Source organism: Quercus suber, unplaced genomic scaffold, assembly GCF_002906115.3.
Source record: "Quercus suber isolate HL8 unplaced genomic scaffold, Cork oak 2.0 scaffold_366, whole genome shotgun sequence".
Classification (NCBI taxonomy): domain Eukaryota; kingdom Viridiplantae; phylum Streptophyta; class Magnoliopsida; order Fagales; family Fagaceae; genus Quercus; species Quercus suber.
In genome coordinates, this window is record NW_027069818.1 from 682,673 (window position 1) to 693,213 (window position 10,541).

The 10,541-nt window shown below is 35.2% G+C and overlaps 1 long non-coding RNA gene across 1 annotated transcript; it reads right to left on the reverse strand.

The window, feature by feature from the left end:
- Nucleotides 1-8,932: 8,932 nt before the first annotated feature.
- LOC112005624 (uncharacterized) lies at nt 8,933-10,025 on the reverse strand. The gene is made up of 2 exons (XR_002882263.2): nt 9,754-10,025; nt 8,933-9,590 (listed from the first exon to the last, which is right to left on the reverse strand). It is a non-coding gene; the product is annotated as an uncharacterized LOC112005624 (long non-coding RNA).
- Nucleotides 10,026-10,541: the final 516 nt, after the last annotated feature.

Consider the following 10,541-nt stretch of genomic DNA (forward strand, 5'->3'; position numbering starts at 1 on the left):
AGAAACATATGTATAAAGAGAGAAAAGAAACAACACATGGAGAGATAGGTGAAGAAACATACATCATTATATATATATATATATATGAAAAGAAAAGTATAATATATGTCAATAAATGTTCACAAGACCAGTATACATGAGGCTAATGTAAAAAGAAAGAAAAGAAAAGTACATAAGAACCTCACTACATCCCTCAAGATCTATAAACACTCCCCCTAACAAAAAAATTCTATACTAACTCTCCCCCTAAATACAAGGCTACTCTCATCCCAAAACTACTCCCCATTTTTGTCACAAATGACAAAGGGTAAGTCAGTGAGAGGTCATCATCTCATCATCAATGGAAGAGCTAGCATCCTCATCGTCACCATCATTATCATCACCATCCTCATCTGCTGAAGCCTCTAAAGAAGGAGATGGAGAGGGAGCGAAACCGCCAAGGCGAGCCTGTCGACATGCTATACGTCCTACACAGGTGTTCACCTGACACATCTCATCAGAGAGAGAGTCAAGGTGAGCATCCAAGCACTGAAGCTATGCCATGATGGCCTCGAAGGTTACACCAGCTGTCGAGGAAGAAGGAGCAAAGGTGGAAGGAGCCGAAGAAGAAGGAGCTACAGGATCTACATGATTGTTTGTCTCCATCCATGGCTGCTTTGGTCAAAACTGGGCCTCGCTCCGCCAAACAGAACCGACGCTGATGGCACCCATAGTGGTGAAGTAAGGAGAATCAGGAATGGGGATCGAAAAGTGGCAAAGAATCCGCATGATAGCTAAAGGAAAGATGAGCTTATCATGGGTCGTCATATCCTGATACACATCGATGACAAATGTGATGAAGTGAGAGGGAAAGTCTATAAAAGGATCCTCTAAAAGGGACAAAAGAACACGAGCATGACGCTTAGTGATAGAGTTATAGTAAGACAATGGAGTAAGAGTAAATGTCATCACCATATTAAGGAACTCGAACCTTTTGCAAAGCTCGAGCATGGGGTGTTTTGCTTCCCACCCCATGTGGGAGGCGTCTCACAAAAATGAGATAGAAGCTTGTCTCCAGACACAGTCTGAAGATGATCACAGCCGAGGTAGTCAGAATGCGCTACACGTGGAACATGTAGTACCTCGAATATAAGATCCGGGATAACTATGATACGTGTACCTTGAAATGTCGCGACGAACCGAGGTACAGAGGTATTGATACTGTGTATATTGAAGTAAAACTCCTGAATAAACACAATGGGACATATCAAGGGACTTAAGTAGAGATTCCCAGCCCCGAGTCTGAATGACTACAAGGAGAGGAGTGTCAAAAAAGTCCGACAGAATAATATAGCGCTCTGGATGAACGCCACATTTCTGAAAGTTCTCCAAGAAGTCCTTTCTGGCCTTCTCATCATAGAACCGAACATGAGGAGGGGGAATGGGATCAAAAGAAGAAGAACCAGAACCTTGAAGAGGATTTCGACCCAAAGTAGATTTACGCGCTTTAGGTGCCATGCGTAGTCTATCCGAGAGAGAGAGAGAGAGAGAGAGAGAAAACATCATAGCCAAATAACAAGAAAAGAAAGGAAAAGAAAAGATGTGTGCATGAAATATGCATGAACATGTGATATGCAATATTTAAAACGCATCATGGGTAAAAACTCAATCCAAACCTACCAGCACACATTCAACAAGAATCAAACACACATCTAAATGCATGACACATTGTTAAAATGCAATGCATGAGCATATAATAACAATTTCACAAAACCCAACCCAAAAATTTCAAGAAAAACTCAAAAACCCCAAAAAATTTGAAAAACCCCAAAACCTAGGTCTAAAATGCATGAATGCATTAAAAGATTGAAGATTAGAACACTTACCAAGTGTTTGAAACTAGACTAGGTAGAAGAACACAAGGGTAGAAGGTTTTGAGTGAGTGAGAAGTGGTTGGGGCAAGAGAAAAGATTTTATGTCGAGAGAGAGAAGTGAAAAATGAATTTGATTCGCGCTTAGACTATATAAGGAAATCGCAACTCGATGGATCAAAGTATCTGTCGAGATCTGTCGAGCACTAAATCTTGACAGAAATGAATCTATTGAGGTGCTATCAAGGATCTGTCGACGGCAAAAATACCTTGATGGATCGAGAATCTATCGGCCAAACAAAAAGTTTCTCAATGGATCAAAGAAGCTGTCGAGAATCTATCGAGAAGAAACCCAGAAACCTTAATGGGTCGAGAATGCAATAAGATCTATCGAGAAAAGAAGAAAGAGGGGCTCGATAGAAGGGAATTTGTCGAGAAGCTGTCAAGCTTGAAGAAAACAGGAGTTTTTCAAGAAGGGAAAAACACAAAGAGATGAATGCAAAAGGCAAGCTACTCAAACATAGATCCAATCAACATATTAAACTCTCAAAAGATCTCTCAACATATATGCAAAGTATTCAAGATCCAAAACACACACACACACACCAAACAAGTCTAACCAATTTTATATTTCAAAAATAAGTTAAGACAATTTAGTGAACGTATATTAACACATATATTCCTTGTGATTGCCAAATCACATTGTATCTGCACATGTATCAAAAGTAGCAAAGAATTTGTGTGTTGTGTTTGAATACATAGCAAGAGTACATAAGTGTCTCATATTATGACAATTTGAGATATGAGAAAATCAAATACACTCACACATAATCATAATTGTTTAATAGGGACTATCACCTTCGAGATACATCTTATAACTTCCACATCTCCTAGAAACATTCTTGCAACCATATTTAAAAACATTTTGATTCTTTTTGCTTTTGATTTTCTCTACATATTTTTCTTTTTAAGCATATCATGCACGGGCATATAAGAGAGAGAAAAGAAATACCCAATTATGTAAACTTAAACATCAAAATTTTGCTATACCGAAGCATACATATATTATACATAATTGGCAGGCTTTAGTGGTGAGATTGTCCTTTATGCCTTTCTCTTAGGATTTTTTAGTCCTTTCCGTCAAAAGAGTGATATGAGTGTTAAGTATAAGAGATTACTTAATCGTACTCATCACAAACACGAGCCACAAAACTCACTTGCTTAACTGTGCATTGAGATGCTCATCTAAACTACAAGAGATACAATGTTTAGAAAATTTTATTTCAAAGGTCATCCAAAGTACACAAGTACCAATATACACAAACACACACTGTTTTTGTATTTTTCTGATTTTTCAATTTTTTTTTTTAATTTTATGAAAAACAAATAAATCAAAAACTAAAAAGCAACCAAACAAAAACATAAAAGAAACACACAAAGCATTAAACTAGACTGACTCAAAACAAGAAAGAAAAACAAACAAGTAATGCATAACCATAAGGAGAGAAAGAGTGTGTGTGTGTGTGTGCGTGTGACTAAATCACTTTGAGCATTTTTCCTTTCACACTTTGGAAGAACCTTTTCTTTGTGTGAACCTTTGATCCGGAGGTGAGGGTTCAAATTCGAAAGGAACATGAAGGCCTTAAATAGATCTCCAAGAGGAGCAAGAAATGATGGAAACTGATTATGATTCACGAATGAGACCATACTTTTACTTTGTTAAGTGGCTAACCATTTATAGTAATTTGGACGAGTATGCCTTAAAACTCCACAGGATGACAGAAATGCGCCTTCTTTTGTTGAGTCTTTTTGTTGTTTGCTTTCTAAGTCCTAGGGTTTCTAGTCTCTTTCTTTTCAACCTTAGGGGATGCTCCTAAAATAGATTTGTCTTTATCTAAGTTCTCACTAGCTATTTCAGTTTTAAATTCATTGTTTTCAGAATTAACATTATCAGCAGGAGAGACAAACACAATTGTACTAGAGGAGGCAATATTAGGAGAAGAGAAATCATACCCCAAACCAGATTTATCAAAAGTAGCTTTCTAAAGGCTAAGCATCTCATTGAGCTTTGCACTAGAAGTCCTCTCCAATTGAGCTCTAACTTGGAACAGTTCCACTTCAAGCTTCTTTGTCCTTTCAGCAAGGAAATTGTTCTCGAACTACAAAGCTACAATGGTTTGATTTGCTTCATCAACCTTTGTAGAGAGTTCCTCTCAATCTAGCTCAACATCACTCAGCTTCTTAGTGGTCATCTTATAGAGTTTCTCATACTTCTTGGAAGACTTGTACAATTTTGCATAAGTTGAATGAATGTCATCTTGTTCATCCATTTTCTCAAACTTAGATGCCACCAAGTTCACTTCATCATCTACTGTTTCTGTAACCCCTTTAGTAGGATCAACTGTAACAGTGAAGGCACTCAAAATTCCCTCGTCATTACTGTCATCTAACTCAGTTTCAAGCTCAGTATCACTTAAGGTAGCAGCAATAGCCTTGCTTTTCCTAATAGACTTAAGATATGTTGGACATTCTTGTTTCATGTGTCCAAAACCTTGACATCCGAAGCACTTTGGTCCGGAGGGAACAGTATACTGACCGTCATCCTTAGCATCCTTCTTTCCTCTGTCTTGGCTTTTAAACTGAGAAGAACTGGATTGCTTACGATCATTATCAAATCCTTTTGCATTGGCATTTTTCATGAACTTCTTAAACTGGCTAGTGATGTAGGATTTCATCTTGGAATCTTCATCATCTGAAGACTTACCAGTCTCATTACTTTTGGCCTTCAGTGCCATGCTCTTACTTTTGCTTCCTTTCCCAATTCTAGTCAAACCCAATTCATAGGTTTGTAAGTTGCCAACTAGCTTTGTCAAAGGAATGGAGTCAATATCCTTTGATTCTTCAATGGCAGTGATCTTGGCATGAAATCTCTCAAGCAGAAATCTGAGCACCTTTCTCACAACCTTGGGTTCGGGAATAGTTTCCCCAAGATTGAAGGGTGAGTTGACTATGTCCTTCAGCTTGGCATAGAACTCATCAAAAGACTCGTTCTCCTCCGTCGTTATCTCCTCAAAGCTAGTAGTGAGCCTTTGGAGTTTTGAATCCTTGACAGCCTTAGTCCTTTCATAGGTTGTCTGAAGGATGGTCCATGCTTCCTTTGCAATTTCACTTGAGGATATTTTCTTGAACTCCTCATTTGTGACCGCACTGAAAATGGCGTTCAATGCTCTGCTGTTGAAGTTTGTCGCTTTGATCTTTGCATCATCCCAATCAGCCGGCACTTCCTTTGGCTTAGTCTAGCCAATCTCCACAGCTTGTCACACATTCTCATCTAAAGACTGCAAAAAAATTCTCATGCTTACTTTCCAATATGCATAATTAGTGCTATCAAATAAAAGAGGTATAATAAGAGATTATCCCCTATGCATGACAAACAGGAGTCAATAGATCACATAGCAAAGATTAAACCTAATCAGAGTGTGCCCACTCTGATACCACTTGATAAACCAAAAATGTATTAACCCCTTTGATAAATTAATTAATTGATTATCCAAGTTAGTTAACTAAATCAATTTAACATGCAATAGCGTGGTAGTACAAACAAATCACCAAATAATTAAATGCAGCGGAAAAAAAATTTGACACGAGTGATTTGTTTACGAATAGGAAAAACCACCGAGGCAAAACCCCACCGAGTAAATTTAAGGTCACCACTCCTGAGAATCCACTATTATCAATTACAAACGGTTACAAATAAAAGGAATCACAGTACCTAATACTAACTTACAGTTGAACCATTACTCTAATACCCAATTGGACTTGTATTGTAGCGGCAATCTCTCTGTTCAATGCATAAATCCTAATACGTGACTAATCAATAATGCACGAATCCTAATACGTAACTAACACACTAACTTGAGGAAGATTGTTAATTGCAAAGTTCTTTAGTTCATCAACAGTGAAGATCAGGAAGCTCCTTAGTCACAAAACCCTTGGCGTAAAGACGCAATAGTTTTTACAAAGAATATGATGAATTAGGGCAATTTCTGTCTCCGGTCACAATATGCATGGATTATTCTTTTGCAACACCTTGCATCCCTATGACGGCTCTTAAAATAATTCTTATATATGTCAAGATTTGTGAGAAAAGAAACCCTACACAAATACTCAAGGATATGCATATAATCAAATCTGGAAAACCTGATTTCGTAATTCTCGACAGATACAGCTTCTGTCAAGCTTCAGCAATAATTCTTGATAGAAAGGATTCTATCGAGACTTCTATCGAGTTTTAAAGAGCAGCACATTCTTCACTTGTTTCTTGGTCAGATTTGCATGGCTTCTTCAATACTAAACTTAAGCACTTGTTTCTTAAAGTACTAAACTCATCCTAAATCTACCCAATTACAAGTAAACTGCGTTTTATCCAAAGATTAGCCAATTATATCAAATATGTCCCTAACAAATTAATTTTGGACATATATATGAATTTTTTTTTATTAATAAAGCTTAATCTTATAATATTCATTCATTATATAACTTAAAGTAAAAGGTAACTTCGTTTAAAAAATAGAGTAAAAGACTACTTTATTTTTATTATCTATTTAATTTTAGTTAAAATAAAATTATTTTTTTTATTTCCATTAATTTACACATGATTTTTGATTAAACCATGCATCGCACGGGCATAATACTATATAACAAATGTTGGGTTTTGATTAGAAGATGTCGTTTTGAAAAAAAAAAAAAAAAAACTAATTACCATGTGTCGTACAACTTTCTATATTATATAGTCCTACAGCTAGCTAGAAGACTCCTAAGAAGAAAATATTTCTCAATAATAAATAAATAATAATTATATAATGAACACAAACCTTTTTTTTTTTCTTTTTGAGAGAGAGATATAATGAATACAACCTTTTTTTTTAAGCAGAATAATTGGTACGACCTAATTGCCTATAACACATATCTTTATGAGCTGGTATCTCATACGCCTAGCGCATGAAAATTTTTCCTATCTTTATATAATTCTAATCAAGTTTGTCTCCCTTTCATTGGTAAAAAAGTTTTACAAATAATGGATACAGTAATAAGCTGATGGATAATACACCTTATTTTTAACAATTTGGTAATTAATTTTGGCTGCGCTAGTGGTCCTAGGTTTGTAGTCTGTACCACCATTTTTTTTTTTTAAATGTTTAGAGCATAGAACTTTTATTTCAAGATGTAATATTTGTGATAATTAAGAAATTTGAATAAGTGTGTGTTTGGCAAAAATTATTTTTATCAACTTATTTTACTATTCAGCTTATTTTTGCTACTATTCATGGGTCTCACTGCACTTTTTGGTACTATTCATAAGTCTCACTGTACTATTTCAACTAACTTTTACATTTATCTACAGTACTTTCAGTAAAAAATTTATAGTCTCAACAAAATAAGTGGATCCCAAATAGATCCTAGGATCTGTTTGGGATCCGTTTATTTTAAATAGTTCTATTGTCTGACTCCTTTGTTGTTGTTATTTTTATTATTAGTATAGTTTGATGTCTTTTGCAGCTAAAGTGTTGGTGCTAATTGATTTATGGTGTATGTTTATTTCCAGATTTGGTTGAATGATCCGCTAAGTGGTATACAAGATGTTTAAAGAAGTGACTAAAAAATATCCATATTATGATTATTTTTTTCATTCATATTACGAATTGTTAATATACATATTATGAATTTCATGTACTCATCTTTTTTATTTCAAGATGAAGTCTTTGTGATATATAAGAAATTCGAATAAATCCAAAAAAAAATGGCTTCATTTTGTCATGTTATTTAACCCGTTTCAAATACTTAATTTCTAAAGGACTTTAGTGCATAATTAAACTCATTTTTCTATGCTTTGTCACTGTCAAGTACAGATTTTTCCAAGGCCAGGAAATCGTGCATGCCTTATTTTAGGCTTGTGATAAGCGCAGATAATATTTTTACCAAGGTTACTGCTCTCAAGGACTTAAAAAGCATGTGGGAAATTCTTACCTAGTCCGGGACTACAAGGTCACCTTGCTGACCTTGTAGTCCCAGCCAATAAGCTGATGCCACAGTAGAAAAAATAGATTACAGCATTCTAATTGCCACATCAGCCCAATAACCATTGATAATCTTAACGTCTGTTAACCTATAAAACGGTGAAAGCAAATTCAAAAAAAATTCAAAATTTTAGGATGTAATTGGCAAGTCAGATTTGTATTTAAATGTAAATTTCAGAATCCTCTCTCTTCATTTTCTCCATTTTCTCTTCTCTTCAGCTCTCTCTCTCTCTCTCTCTCCACACTTTCTCTTCTGTTCTGCTTTACCTCCACCAAATTTGAAAATCTCTGTATCTTCTAACACACCTTTATCTATTTCTTTCATTGCTTTTTTTTTTTTTTATATATATTTTCAAATCTGATTCATTTAATGTTGAATGTTTTTGAGATTTTTATAATGGGTATGAAGCCCAGTACCAGTAGAGTGTGCGTGTGTGTCAATGGCCAAGGACTGGCTGGTGGAGATTTTGTTAGGTTGTGTCCTTTGATGCCGATGTTTGGTTGCTGGGTTTATCAGTTCCTTGTTTTATGTTTTTGTTTTCATTTCATGAGTTTAACAATTTGGTTTGAGTTTAAGATTATAGAAAACAACGTAGGGAAGCTTAGAAACACATGAATTTAACAATTTTGTTTGGTTTTTTATGATTCACCTGTTACCTGGTTTGGGTTTAATATAATCCGGTTTGTATTGTGGTTTGGGATTGGTAGTAGTTCCTTATTTTGTTTAATTTTAATTGTTTTTGGAAATGCACAAAAATTGTTTGTGAAATAAGTAAATAACTGTTAGAAAATTTTAAGCTTAATGCTAAGCCATTTTATATGCAAGATTTGCAGTTTTCAGGGAGATTCATCGAGTTGATAAATCTTAAACTACAAAAGAGATCTACATATATCAAAGATTTGCAGGTTCTCATGCCAGGTTCCAGCCACATATATCAAAGAGATCTACAAATCAAATTCTAACCAAACGCAAAAGCTACAAAAGCTACAGCACTACCGAAGAAATTTCACAAATATGAATGCTGCAACTCACATATATCAAAGAATCAAACCACAGCACCTTTCTAATTTTATTAACCACAGCCCAAAGAGAGAGGTAAAGCCTCTTTTACAAATTGAATTTGCTATAACACTCTGCTTATTCAGGAGTTGAAAAAACTCAAAGCTTTTAAAGATTAAGAAAACTAAATAGAACTTAGTTTTTACAAGCAACTAAGAATAGATAGAAAAAATCTAATCCCTTATATACAAAATCTGGAAAAGAAATAAGCAAAACTAACTAACTTCCTTGATTAAGTTGGAAAACTATTTTAATCTAACCACTAATTACAAGCTAACATGTGGACTTAATTCATAACAGACATTAGAACTAATGTGTCTAAGCATTTCACAAAAACAATTACTAGAGAGATTGCAAAACACAGTTGATTCTCGTTTCTTCTTCAGTCTTACGCAGTCTTCTTTTGCGTTTTGTACTCTGGACTTGTATCTTCATTTCAACAGTAGTTGGTTTCCAAATTTTTTTGAGTCTTCTTTTGCACACACACCTCCCCAAGCTTTTCCCCTGTTCCCACCTACTACAAACAGAGGGTCATGTGTTCAGGCCGAAAGTTGTGTTCAGGGTCATATGGCTAACGCTCCTTCCAAAATCACCTTTAAGCACCTATGATTCCACGAAAATGGTGATTAGAGCTTAAATTTGGCACCAAGTTTTTCCTTCTATTTTCTCTGGAACCGAACAGAGGCTAAGAACTTCATTGATGATTCAAACATTTACAATTAAAAGAGAATCAAGTAATCAAAATCAAAATTAAAAGAATCAATACCTGATGAAGCAGAGAAGCAGAGAGCAGAGCATAGAGGGCGAGACCGAGACCGAGACCAAAGGAAAAAAGAAAAAAAAAAAAAAAAACCAGAAGCAAAGGCAAGTTCAAACGCCGTGAGGGTGAGAAGGAAAAAAAATTTGAGCTTGAGTGAGGTGAGACCATGAGCTTGAGTGGTGAGACCGTGAGAGTGAGACAGAAAGGCATGAGAGTGAGACAGACAGAGAGGCGTGAGGGTCTAAGAGAGGGTTAGTTTTAAAACCTTGAATGAAATATAAGAAAGAAGCGGGTGATTTGAAATTTGAAATTAAGGTGGGCCGAAAACTTTTGAAACTGATGAAAGAATTGTTAAAAACAGCTAGCTAACGTTCCCGTTAACGGAAAGACCAGCATTTGCCATGGTTGATGAGTTGTACTATGTCAGTTTTTTCATCTTATATGTCTTGTTCTTATTGGCTGGGACTACAAGGTCAGCTTGGTGACCTTGTAGTCCCGGACTAGGTAAGAATTTCCCATTAAATCCATTGGTCTGTTCCTCAACAAACAAGCAAAAACAAAAACAAAAACAAAAAAAATCCATTGATCTATGAAGTCTAAAATTTCTCAAATCCATTTGTTGGAAAATCAACATGGGACTCATAGATCCCATAAAAATAAATAAATATATATATATATATATATGTATATAATAAAAATAAAAACATGGGACTTATATCTTCTTGATTTTTTTATTCTTAAATTCAAAAGTTGTTACAACCTAGGACTTGATTCCATGAGATCTTCGCTCTTTT